The sequence below is a fragment of the Lutra lutra genome, chromosome 17, assembly GCF_902655055.1.
Source record: "Lutra lutra chromosome 17, mLutLut1.2, whole genome shotgun sequence".
Classification (NCBI taxonomy): Eukaryota; Metazoa; Chordata; class Mammalia; order Carnivora; family Mustelidae; genus Lutra; species Lutra lutra.
This window is the reverse complement of record NC_062294.1, coordinates 57,625,107-57,636,786: the sequence shown is the minus strand read 5'-3', so window position 1 is coordinate 57,636,786 and position 11,680 is coordinate 57,625,107.

The following is an 11,680-nucleotide window of genomic DNA, read 5'->3' as shown; positions in this document are numbered from 1 at the left end:
CATGTTGGAGAAACCACAAGAAATCAGGGGTAGGTGGAAAGGGTCATTTTCTGCAAACCCTCTAATGGTTTTTTCCCTCGCTCATCTATTTAGGTCTTAGGGAGTGGAGAGGGAGAGATGTGTCCAAGCCATCTTCTTTAAACCGCCCCCCTCTCCTGTTGTTATCCGTTCTTCCCCCAGAGCCTTCAGTGACTCCCTTTTTCCTGTGCAAAGGTTCATGCCAACCACTTGGGTGTCTTCATGCCAGTCAGGCCTGTAGAGGGGTGAGGTCATCCCAGTTTTCCAGGGCAGCACACAGAGGCTTTGGGAGGGAAGGTGGTTCCCCGATGTGATGAAAACACTGGGCAGGGACCAGACCCGGGGAAGGAAGCCAGAGACGTGGAGGTTGAAGGTGTAGGAAGGGAGATGGTGGACTGTCCAGAGTTTACAGAGATCCCCATCAGGGATTCAACACACCTTGGCTGAGGCCTTGGCGCGGTGCCTAGCAGGTAGTAAGCACTCAGTCCACGTTAGCCTGTTTCGTTATCCCCGCATCAGGGCTTGAAGTGGGGGACAGAGTGACGAGGGAGACCACCTGGGGACCAGCCCTCATGGAGCTTACAGACCAGCAGAGGACGTGGACAATGATCAAATATTGGCACAAATAAAGTTTTCCAAAAGACCAGTTCTCCCACAAACTAGAGCCTGTAACAGCCCCAGGCGTGGGGAGCTGGGGAGGTGGGGTGTGCTTCCTTGACGTCAGAGCTACCTCCATCCCCAGGAACCTTCCGTGGCTCCCTATTACCATATCCAAACATGGGCCCCCATTTAGTGAGCACCTACCGTGGCCAGACACATTTTCAGCACAACCTCACTGATTAAACTCATTGAGGGAGGGGATTACATGGCCCGATTTACAGAAGGGACAACAGGGCTAAAGTTAAGTCATTTGTCCTACTTTGGAAATCACTACCATTAACTGAGCTCTTTGTCTTCAACGGGGTCCTTCGTGGAGAGGGCTGAAAACAGCGGCTGCCCCTGCGAGGGAGCCATTGCTGTTGCTGCTTTGTTGCGATCATTTTCCCAGGCTGGTGTAGACCTGATCTCAGGGAATCCTCGCCACCCCACTGGGGATTAGGAAATAATCCTCACCACTTCCTAAGGGCAAGACAACACTCGGAGAGGGAGTCCCTTGACCAAAATCTCATAGCTGGGAACTGGCGACGTGGGATTGGAACCCAGGCTGGACCGACAGCATAGCCCGCACGCCCTTAGCCAGGCCCATCTAAGGCTTAGGGTGAGCCCCTCCTTACCTGCATCCCCGTTGCCAAGCCCCGAGGCACCACGGCCCACCCCCCTCGGCTTCCCCCCCTCCCCGACCTGCCCCCTCCCCGCCGGCTTACTCCGCCTCGAGGATCTCCTGCATCCAGAGAGAAATGTTCCTAGAACAAAACACAGGACTTAGAGTGAGAAAAGGTCCCTATGGACGGAGCCCAGTTCTCCCGTCTTGCAGACGAGAAGACTGAGCCCTAGACACGAGGGACAGACCCAAAACATGATAAAACATGATAAAACATGATAAAACACCCCAACGGTTGCTCTTATAGAGAAGCAAAAAGCTGGTTCCACGAATCAAACCCTGTGGCTTGGCTTGCCCCGCGCCGAGCATTTCGACTATGGGGGCTCAACCACGTGCTCAGAATCACATCACACACATTTTCGGAGTCCTGAGCCTACCTCGCCTTGCACAGGGATCGCGTGGGTTCGCTTCCCCACTCTTCACGACAAGGTCAGTACAAGAGACGCTGTCACCGGCTCCGTTTGTCGTCGCAAACAGCGTCAGTATCATTTGCATACTATGGAACCCACTCATTTCAAGGGCACTTAGTGCTTTTCAGTGACTTTATAGGACTGTGCAACTACCCGCCCCCAAAGGAAATGTTAGGACATGTCTGCTCCCAAGATCTCCTGTGCCCGTTAATCGTCGCTTCCCATCCGCGCTCCCCCGGCTCTCCTGGCAACGACCGAGGTACTTTCTGTCTCAACAGATTTGCCTCTTCTGGACAGTTCCTAAAAATGCATCACCCACTATGTGGCCCTCCTATGTCACCCTCCGCGTCCGGCTTCCTTCGCTCCACGTGCTGTTAAGGCTCATCCGTATTGTGAGTTTTAGGAGCACTTTGTCCCTTTTCATGGCCCGAGCAACGTCCCACTGTACGGAGAGACCGCGCTGTGTTTACCCGCTCATCTGTGGGTGCGCGTCTGGGCCGGCTCCACTCTTCGGCTGCTGTCAGCGGTGCTGCTGTGAACACGCACGGGGACGTGGATTTGACCCTCTTGGGCCGATGTTCGGGTAGGCTGTGTGAGAAGCTCATGAGGCACTTTTTAAGAAATTGCCAGACTCTTTCCCAAAGGGGCTACACCATCTCCAGCCCCATCAGGAACAGGTGAGGCTGTGGGTTCCCCGTGGGGGCTCCGTTTTCGGGAGCAGGAAGATGACGCCGTGAGCTGACATCCCGAGGTCTCCTGGCGGGTAAGGAGCACATGTGGCTGTGTGTCCAGGCGTTGTGACTCCAGCGCCTGTGCTCTTAACCCTAAACAGATTCTTTCTTCCCGTGTTACTCATTCATTCATTCATCCTAAAGACTGTTGAGCCCTTGGCTTTGTGCAAGGCGCTACACTAGACGGGAGGATATCAGAGGACAAAGAGACAAGATTTCATTTTGGCTGGAGACACAGAGACAAACAGACTGAGAACACTGATTCCACAACTATTTATTGAGCCTCGCGACGTGCTGGGCAGTGCCGCAGGCGCCGATCTCCTGCTGGCCAAAGAAACGAACACAAACCCCTGCCCACACCCTGAAAAAAATTTTTTAAATTTTATTTATTTATTTATTTGACAGAGAGAGAGAGAGAGAGAGATCACAAGTAGGCAGAGGCAGGCAGAGAGAGAGGGAAGCAGGCTCCCTGCTGAGCAGAGACTGATGCGGGGCTCGATCCCAGGACCCTGAGATCATGACCTGAGCCGAAGGCAGAGGCTTAACCCACTGAGCCACCCAGGTGCCCCGAAAAAAAAATTTTTTTAAAGATTTTATTTATTTATTTGACAGACAGAGATCACAAGTAGGCAGAGAGGCAGGCAGAGAGAGAGAGGGAAGCAGGCTCCCCGCTGAGCAGAGACTGATGCGGGGCTCGATCCCAGGACCCTGAGATCATGACCTGAGCTGAAGGCAGAGGCCCTAACCCACTGAGCCACCCAGGCGTCCCCGGAAAAAATTTTTTTAAAATAAACTGTACATGGGGCTCAAACTGAGGACCCGAGATCAAGAGTGCCACGCTCCACGACTGAACCAGCCAGGTCTGGGAATCTCACAACACATGGCGAAAGGAAAGAATTGGAGACTAAACGCATGTCCTCAGCCCCCAGAGTCTGCAACGAGCGTTTTGTTCTGTTTGTTCCCGATGGACCTGGCTACCGTCTATCCTGGAATGTACCCGCCCATCGGCCTATCCACCCCTCATCTTTCAAAAATTTAATAAACTTTCCTTTTTTGAGCAGTTTTACTTTCACAGAAAGATGGGGTGGAAATTGCAGACAGTTCCCGTGTATCTATCTTTGAAAAAATTTCATTTCAACTCAATTTGCAAATATGAGGTGACATCACCCCCAAACACTTCAGCACGCATATCGTAACAAGATACCAAATATCTATTTAGGCTTCTTGTCCCTGGTAAATTTTCACTACAGTGAAAGGCATACACGCCACATCGTATCAGTTGAGACGGTTTTAGAAGTACACACTCCTGAGTACTGGAGACCCGTCTCCTGCTTTAACAGATTCCCTCTGGCTTCGGTTTGGAGAATCATTGGTGGGGGCGGGGGTGGGGTGCTCTCGTATCCACGTGACTGACCGCTGATACCGCCCTCCATCACCCAGTCCACGACGGACGACCCCTCCCCCTTTCCAGTCGGTGCCGAGGACACTGAGCAAGGCCCACGTGGAGGGGAGGGGGAGGCATCCAGACCCAAGTTTGAAGATTCCGGGTCCCCTCCCCTTCCCCTTGTTTAGTCACTCATGCAATCGTTTATTTGTATCGATTTGGACTCAAGATGTTTCCTTTGTCCTTTGGGGGACAGTCCCCTAGGACATTATTTCTTTCACGGAAGTCCACCAGTTCTAAAGCTGTGTGCCGGCCAGAGGACACTGCTCATGGAGAAGCTGGGGCTGCTGGTGGGTGCTGTGGCTTCAGGCGGGTGGTCCTGGAGGGCTTCTGGGAAGGGGTAATCTGAGACTTGATCCAGATGGGCCAGGGAGCTGAGAGTGGGAATAGGGAGCTGGACCCCCTCCCTTTCCAGGGGGCTCTGAGGCTCCCAGGGGACAGCCACCCGCCCCCAGACATCCATCGACCTGGAGCTATGCCTCCCTCCGGGCACCAGGCCCACGGTGGGAGGTTTCCACTGCCTGCTCCTGGCCTCCTGGGGGGCGGCTTGGAATCCAGCCTCAGAGGCCAAGCCCGGGCGCCTCCTGGGCCCCTTATCTCACCACGCCCAGCACTGTGCCTGGCACAGACCCGGGCCGCGTAAATATTTGCCGCCTCTCATCCACTGCTCGAGCCCCAGCCACCCTCCTCTCCCACCGCGGGGCCTTTGCCCACGTTCTGCCTCCCCCTCCCCCAGCATCAGCTTTTTCCTCTTCGGGACGGAGGGGGCATTGCTGGCACCAGGTGTGGAGCCCGGGAGAGGGAAGTGACCCACCCAAGGTCACTGGGAGAGGGGGCCAGAGAGAGAAAGAGAGTCGTTGCAGACCGGCCGCCTCCAGGCTTCTAATATCAGGATAATGCCCGGAGCTGCGCTTCGCCGTCTGGCCCACCTCCGGGGCCCACGGGCCACACCGTCAGCTGCGGGTCCCCAGCACCCGTCAGGCTTCCTCCTCTCACAGCCTGGGATGGCAGTTCCTCTGCTGGAGTGACTCTCCTGTCTGCCCCTTCAAACCTCCTCTGCGAGGCCCTCCCTACCTCCCCCCGCCTCTCTCAGTCCCCTGTTGTAGGCTGAATTCTCAGCCGGATCCCAAGATTCCTGCTCCGCTGGTGCCCGTGCACCTCCTCCCCCAGTCGATCTAGGAGCCCCTGGGAAAGGACTTTGCACACGGCACTAGGATTCCAAGTCAGATGACTCGGATGGAGAGAGAGGACACCACGCGGACTGAAGTCAGTCAGAGAAGGATAAAGACCGTACGATTTCACTCATATGGAGAGTATAAAAGACAGAACAGAAACAGACTCACAAACACGGAGAACAAACTGGTGGTTACCAGGGGGGGCGGGTACATGGATGGGGAAAATAGATAAAAGGGATTAAGAGGTACAAACTCCCAGTTATGAGAAAAAAGTCCCAGAGATGAGGGGGCACCTGTGTGGCTCAGTCCGTTAAGTGGCTGACTCCTGTTTTCACCTCAGGTCATGATCTCAGGGTCGCGGGATGGAGCGCTCAGCACAGAGTCAGCTTCAGGTTCTCTCTCCCTCCCCCTCTTGCTCCTCCCCCTGCTCATGTGCACAGGCACTCCCTCCTGTCTCTCAGATAAAGACATCTTTAGAAGAGAAAGTCACAGGCAGGAAAAAGTACAGCATGGGGAATTATATTCAATAACATCATAATAGTGTTGTGCGGCGGCAGGTGGTCACATTTCTCATGGTGAGCATTATGAAATGTATAGAACTGTCAGGTCACTATGCTGTGCACCTGAGACAAATATAATATTTCACGTCAATTATACTTCGATACAATTTTTTTCCAAAAGATTCCAAATCGGTTGATTTAAGCTAGGGAAGTAATCTTTGGTGGGCCTGGTCTAATCAGGTGACTCTCTGAAAGGGACAGGGTGCTTTCTGGAGCTTGAGGGGGATTCAACAAGAGGGAGATTCTCTGTTCCCAGCTTTGAAGGAGGAGGGGACCCCTCCCCAGTGGATGCAGGCAGCCTCTGAAAACTGAGAGTGGGTTCTGCCCAACAACAGCAAGGAAATGGGAATCCCTGAGTCTTCCCCAAAGCAGAGAAGCCCATCATTCTGTTGTTCGTGCCCAGGCTTCTGACTCACAGAAACTGTGAGCTAATCAGGGGGTGCTCTTCTTTTTTTTTTTTTTTAAAGACTTTATTTATTTGACAGACAGAGATCATAAGTAGGCAGAGAGGTAGGCAGAGAGAGAGAGGAAGGGAAGCAGGCTCCCTGCCGAGCAAAGAGCCTGATGTAGGGCTTGATCCCAGGACTCTGGGATCATGACCTGAGCTGAAGGCAGCGGCTTTAACCCACTGAGCCACCCAGGTGCCCCAGGGGGTGCTCTTCTAAGCTGCTTACATTTTATCTGTTACGTTGTGCAGAAAAATAGGCAATCTGTAATCTGTTTTGTTTCCCTCATGGTGCTCGCTGTCAAAAGTCAGTTGGTTTCTTTGACTGTTTCCAATATGTTCGTCCACCTGTATTAGTGGCTGGGGCTTCTGTAACAAAGGATCACGAGCCAGGGGCCTTCAAGCAACAGAGATGTGTCGTCTCGCAGTTCTGGAGCTTAGAAGTGGAAGATCTCCGGGCCACGCACCCCCTGAAGCCTCCAGGGGAAGCCTTCCTGGCCTCTGCCTAGCTTCTGGGGGTTTGCCCTCCATCGTTGGCTGGTACAGGCATCATTTCCTTCTCCACCTTCATCTTCACACGCCGGTGGCCTCAGCGGGCTGTCTTTCCACCCTTTCCTGTGGGAAAATCACGTGGGAACTCACCTTCCTCCAGTAGGACCTCCTCCTAACTAATTCTATCTGCAGTGACACTCTTTCTGAATAAGATCACATCCAGAGGAACCGGGGTCTCGGCAGATCCTTTTTGGTGTGGGGCACGATGTAACCCATAGTGCCATCCCTATGCACACGAGCAGTCCGCTGGGGTGCAAATCTTGGCGGGGTGTCACTGGGCCCCTGGAGCTTCGAGTACTGCTTGGCACAACATAGGTGCTTAAACAGACTTTGTTTTTGCTAAATCACCTGGTGAATTACTTCTGAGACCTTCTTTCTATATCTTTCGGGTGAGGATAAGGTCACTGTCCTCACTGTTTTCTTCTCATTTGCTAATTTGTTTAGTTTACACATTGGCCACCGACCACCGCTCACTAGAACAGAAAGGTGCCTGGACGCCTCGTCGCTGTGTCCCCGGCGCCCAGCGCAGTGACCAACACACAGTACATTCACAGCAAATAACTGTCCAACAAATAAATGAAGTTATAATGTGCCCCACCCCTACTGGACAGAGGGGGAAACTGAGGCTTACTGAGAAGGGTGAGATGAGTTGCTCAGGGTCACTGTCACTGCCCCCCACCTTCTGATCACCTGCTGATGCCTCCCATTGGCTGAACCTGAACAGCAGCCAGACGAAGCCCAGCTGACGTCATTGGACGGGGTCACCTGGACAGAGAGGAGACAGGTGGACAAACGGAAGGCAGCCGGCATATTTGGACTGCTTCTGTGGACAATCTCCAGGGCCAAATACACCCAGGAAAGGGACCTTCCAACGGCGAGGGTGGGGGGAGGCTCCTGCTTTCACACCCAGGAGGCCGCGCCAGCCTGCACGCCCGCCAGAGGAGCCCCAGGGCCCCCTTTCCCATGTGCCCGGCCACTTCCTAACTTCCGTCCGGGGCAACCGCCCTCAGCAGGGGCGACAGTGGGACCAGCTCGCCCTGGAGGCAGGCAACGAGGGGCGGACTGGACGGTAGCAGGGGAAACACAAACAAGAAAACCAAACGAAACCGCTTGGTCCACTTTTCACTGAGGTCATGCCCCAGCGATGGGAGCCAGTGTCGGTGATACGTGCCCCTCCCTGGAAAATAAAACAAGACGAAATTGGAGACGGAGACAAACCATGAGAGGCTCTTAACTCTGGGAAACAAACAGAGTTGCTGGGGGGTGGGGCGGGGGGATGGGGTAACCAGGACGGGCATGAAGGGGGGCACATGAGGGAACGAGCACTGGGTGTTCTATGCGGCTGCTGAGTCACTGACCTCTACCTCTGAAACCAGTAAGGCACTATACCTTAGTTTATTGAATTTAAATAAAAAATACATTATAAAAAGAAACCCCTCCCTGCGAAACAGCTTTATTGGTCTAACTTGCAAACATTTGCTGCAGATATTATCGCGGAGTTTTAAATATGTTATATATATACATATATATATATACATGAATATTAAACATGTACGTATGTGGATATACATACAGAATATATACGGACTCATACATGTAACAGTGTGTGTAGATTCGCGTATGGAATTAGCACGTGTTATCACTCTGCTCCCCCATCCTTTCCCGAAGCACTCTCCGGCGCACGGAGGGCAATGCAGAGAACCCGTTTACGCCTCGCCTCGCCGCCCGCAGACCCTGCCACCCACTAAGGTCCGGAGCACCAGACTGTCCGAGCTCACTCGGATGCAACCCGCGCCTTCAGCCTCTGTGGACCTCCACGTCCCCGCTGCGTTTAAAACGGTAGTTTCGAAGGACACATAGGTGGCACGGCGATTCTAAAGACAGAACCTGAGAGACTGGGGTGCTGACCTTCTGTCGCCCCTGGAGTTTGTGTTCATAGATCAAGTCCGAAACGGAGACGCAGAGCGCCCACCGTGCGATGAAACGGTTTTTTACTGAAATGCAAGTTTGAGTTCCCACCTGAAATCTTTGCCAGATCAGAACTGGTGTCTCTGACATTAGAAGGTGTTCTCTCCAATTTCTGATTGTTTGCAAACTAAAAAAGAAAAAAAAATGAAGAAAAAAAAAGACAAGTGATGGCTCTTAAAAATCGTTTTGTTCTCTGAGAGACAACCAGCAATCGAGACCCTTAGTGTTCATGCAAATAAGCAAAAATCTCGCGCGCACACGGATGTCTACAGCGTTCGGTGCTGATACTGGGAAGCAACTGAGAAGTGCTTCAGGCTTCAGGAGGCGGATGGACCAGTAGGGTCCATCCAGACGACGGGATGCTGTTTGGTGCTGAAGAGAAATGAGCTGTCCATCGGGTCGTGAGAAGGCAAGGAGAAGCCTTCAGTGCAGATCACTAAGTGAAAAGAGCTGTCGGAAAAGTCTCCAACTTTAGGACATTCTGGAGAAGGTAGAGCTATGGAGACAGTAACCGGGGTTAGTGGTTGAGGGGGTCAGGGGAGGGCGGATGAATGGGGGAGCCCGGAGGACTTTCAGGACAGTGAATCTGCTTTGTGTGATACCACAATGCAGACACGTGCCGTTATATGTCTGTCCGAGCCCACGCGGCGGGCAACGCCAGGAGCGACCCGTAATGGAAGCTGTAGACTTTCCGTGACGATGGCTTCAATGTGGGTCGTCGACTGGGACAAACGTACCCTCTGGTGGGGGACGCGGATGCTGGGGAAGGGGGACGTGCACGAGTCGAGGCAGGGGTCTACGGGAAATCTCTGTGTCTGCCTCTCAGTTTTGCTGTGAACCTAAAACTGCTCTAAAAACTCAAGTGTATTAAGAAAGAAAGACAGAACCACCACCTCCCCCAAACCATGAGAGTGATGCCAAAGGTTACTCCGGGATTGTTGCTGAAAGTTGCTCAGTTATCCACGGGTGGACCCGCTCTCTGCGCCCTCACTCGATGGCAGGACTTTCTTTTTGTAGCTTTACTGAAATGGGCTTCTCCTAGCACACCATCCGTCTAAAGACGCACAGTCGATGACCTTTGGCGCGGGCACAGAGCTGTGGGACCGTCACCATGATCAACCTCAGACCGCTTCTGTCGCCCCAGAAAGAGCCCCCTGATGCTTCACCCCACAGCGTCCCACCCCCTCCAGGCCTTGGGCAAGGACCCGTCCCATCCCGGTGTCTGCAGGTCAGCCTTGCAGGGCAGGGACTGGAGCTCCCGTCGCCTGTCTCTGCCACTAGAACCAGCGATTCTGCTCCAAAACTCCAGGATTATTCAACCAATCTGTCTTAACCTTTTTTTCTTCTTTTTTAAGGATTTCATTTATTTATTTGAGAGAGAGAAAGAGAGAGAGAGCTCACAAGCAGAGGGAGCAGCAGGCAAAGAGAGAGGGAGAAGCAGGTTCCCTGCCGAGCAGAGAGCCCGATGCAGGGCTCGATCCCAGGGACCCCGGGATCATGATCTGAGACGAAGGCAGAGGCTTTAACCCACTGAGCCACCCAGGCGCCCCCAATCTGTCTTAACTTGAATCCCAGCAGGACAGGCCTCTGCTTGTCTTTGCTCTGGTCCAGGCCCCAGGAATTGTATGCTAAATTGGAATGGAAACAAGAGAAGTCGGCAACCTTGACACACGTCTGTCCCTAGCTCCTGGCCTGCACACGTCCACCCACACCAGAGAGGCCGGGGGAGGGGGCATGTGAAATGCGGAGTCCAGCTGCGCCTTGACCCCTAGCGGGACACAGAGCAAGGGATTTAATCTCTGCGAGTCTCCCTTCCCTCAACTATAAAACGGAGCTAATAATAGGACCTACCTTTCCCGGCTGCTGTGAGGATTAGCACAGGGGCTGGTAATACAGAGTTCAGTGAATGCTAGCTATAATTATCGTTAATCACGCGGGATTTACGGAGCCGTTACAAACGCACTCCGGCCATCCGTCAGTCGCGTCCCACACACATTTCCTGAGGAGAGGGAGAGAGAATCCAGTGTGCTCCAGGGAACTGTGAGTCCTTCCGTGTGACTGGGGTGTCGAGTGAGATAGGGCGGGGCAGCAGATAAGATGAGGCAAGTGCCCTGTCCAGAAGGGCTCAGGGGCCAGGCTGGGGAGCTTGGACTCTCTCCCAAGGGTAATAGGGAGCCATGGGAGGCTCTTGAGGAGAGGGACACATGTTGGCTCTGAGCGTTAGGTGCTCTCGGGGTGGTGGGTGGGACACTCTACAGGGAGACACCAGAGGCCAGGAGGAAGGTGGGATTATGGGCCACTTATGTGAGGGACCGTGGCCAACAGCCCCGTGGACGTGGGTGAGGCAGTGGTTCTTAACCTGTGGTCTCTAGACTTCTAGAGAGATCCAGTAGGATCTGTCTCCCTGGACGCTGTCTGCCAAATCATGTTTCCATTTTTCCAAAAATAAGAAAGAAAAAGGTGAAAATAATTTTGATGCTTTCTTGGGTTCAGCACAGGGAACCTCCTTATTCCTGTCTCTCGGTACACGTGAGTCTCCTTCTTCGTGGTGGTTGTGGTCTCTGAAGTCGTAGTGACCGCGGAATCAGTGAAAATGGAAACATTGTCCCTGGGTAAGGACGGGGTTGTGTTCCTATAAGCGTTTGTCTCACTATCCTCATTAATGGGTCAGTACGTAACCTTGTTTCGCGTGTGTTCTGTTTGAGGACACCTCGCTTGATAGACACTGTTGACTCGCTCATGCTGAGCTCAAGGCCAACGGCACCATTAACTTGGGCCGGAAGGAAGCTCATGGAACACAGATCTTTCTGTGTAAGACACATCCCAGCATTCTGGGACCGCTGTGCTTGGGGGCCTCTTACAACCATGAAGTCAACAACAAAAAGGCACAATACTGAGAAAAATGTGGCATTAGCCAGAATACCAGAGGGAGGATGACAGGTGTGTGCAGGGTGACAGGGGGAGCAAGGAGGCCGAGGGTTCCCGCACGCAACACAGCGGGCTCAAATTCTCGCTGCCCTGTGCCTGCCCACTCAGATCTAAGGACCGCAGGAAAC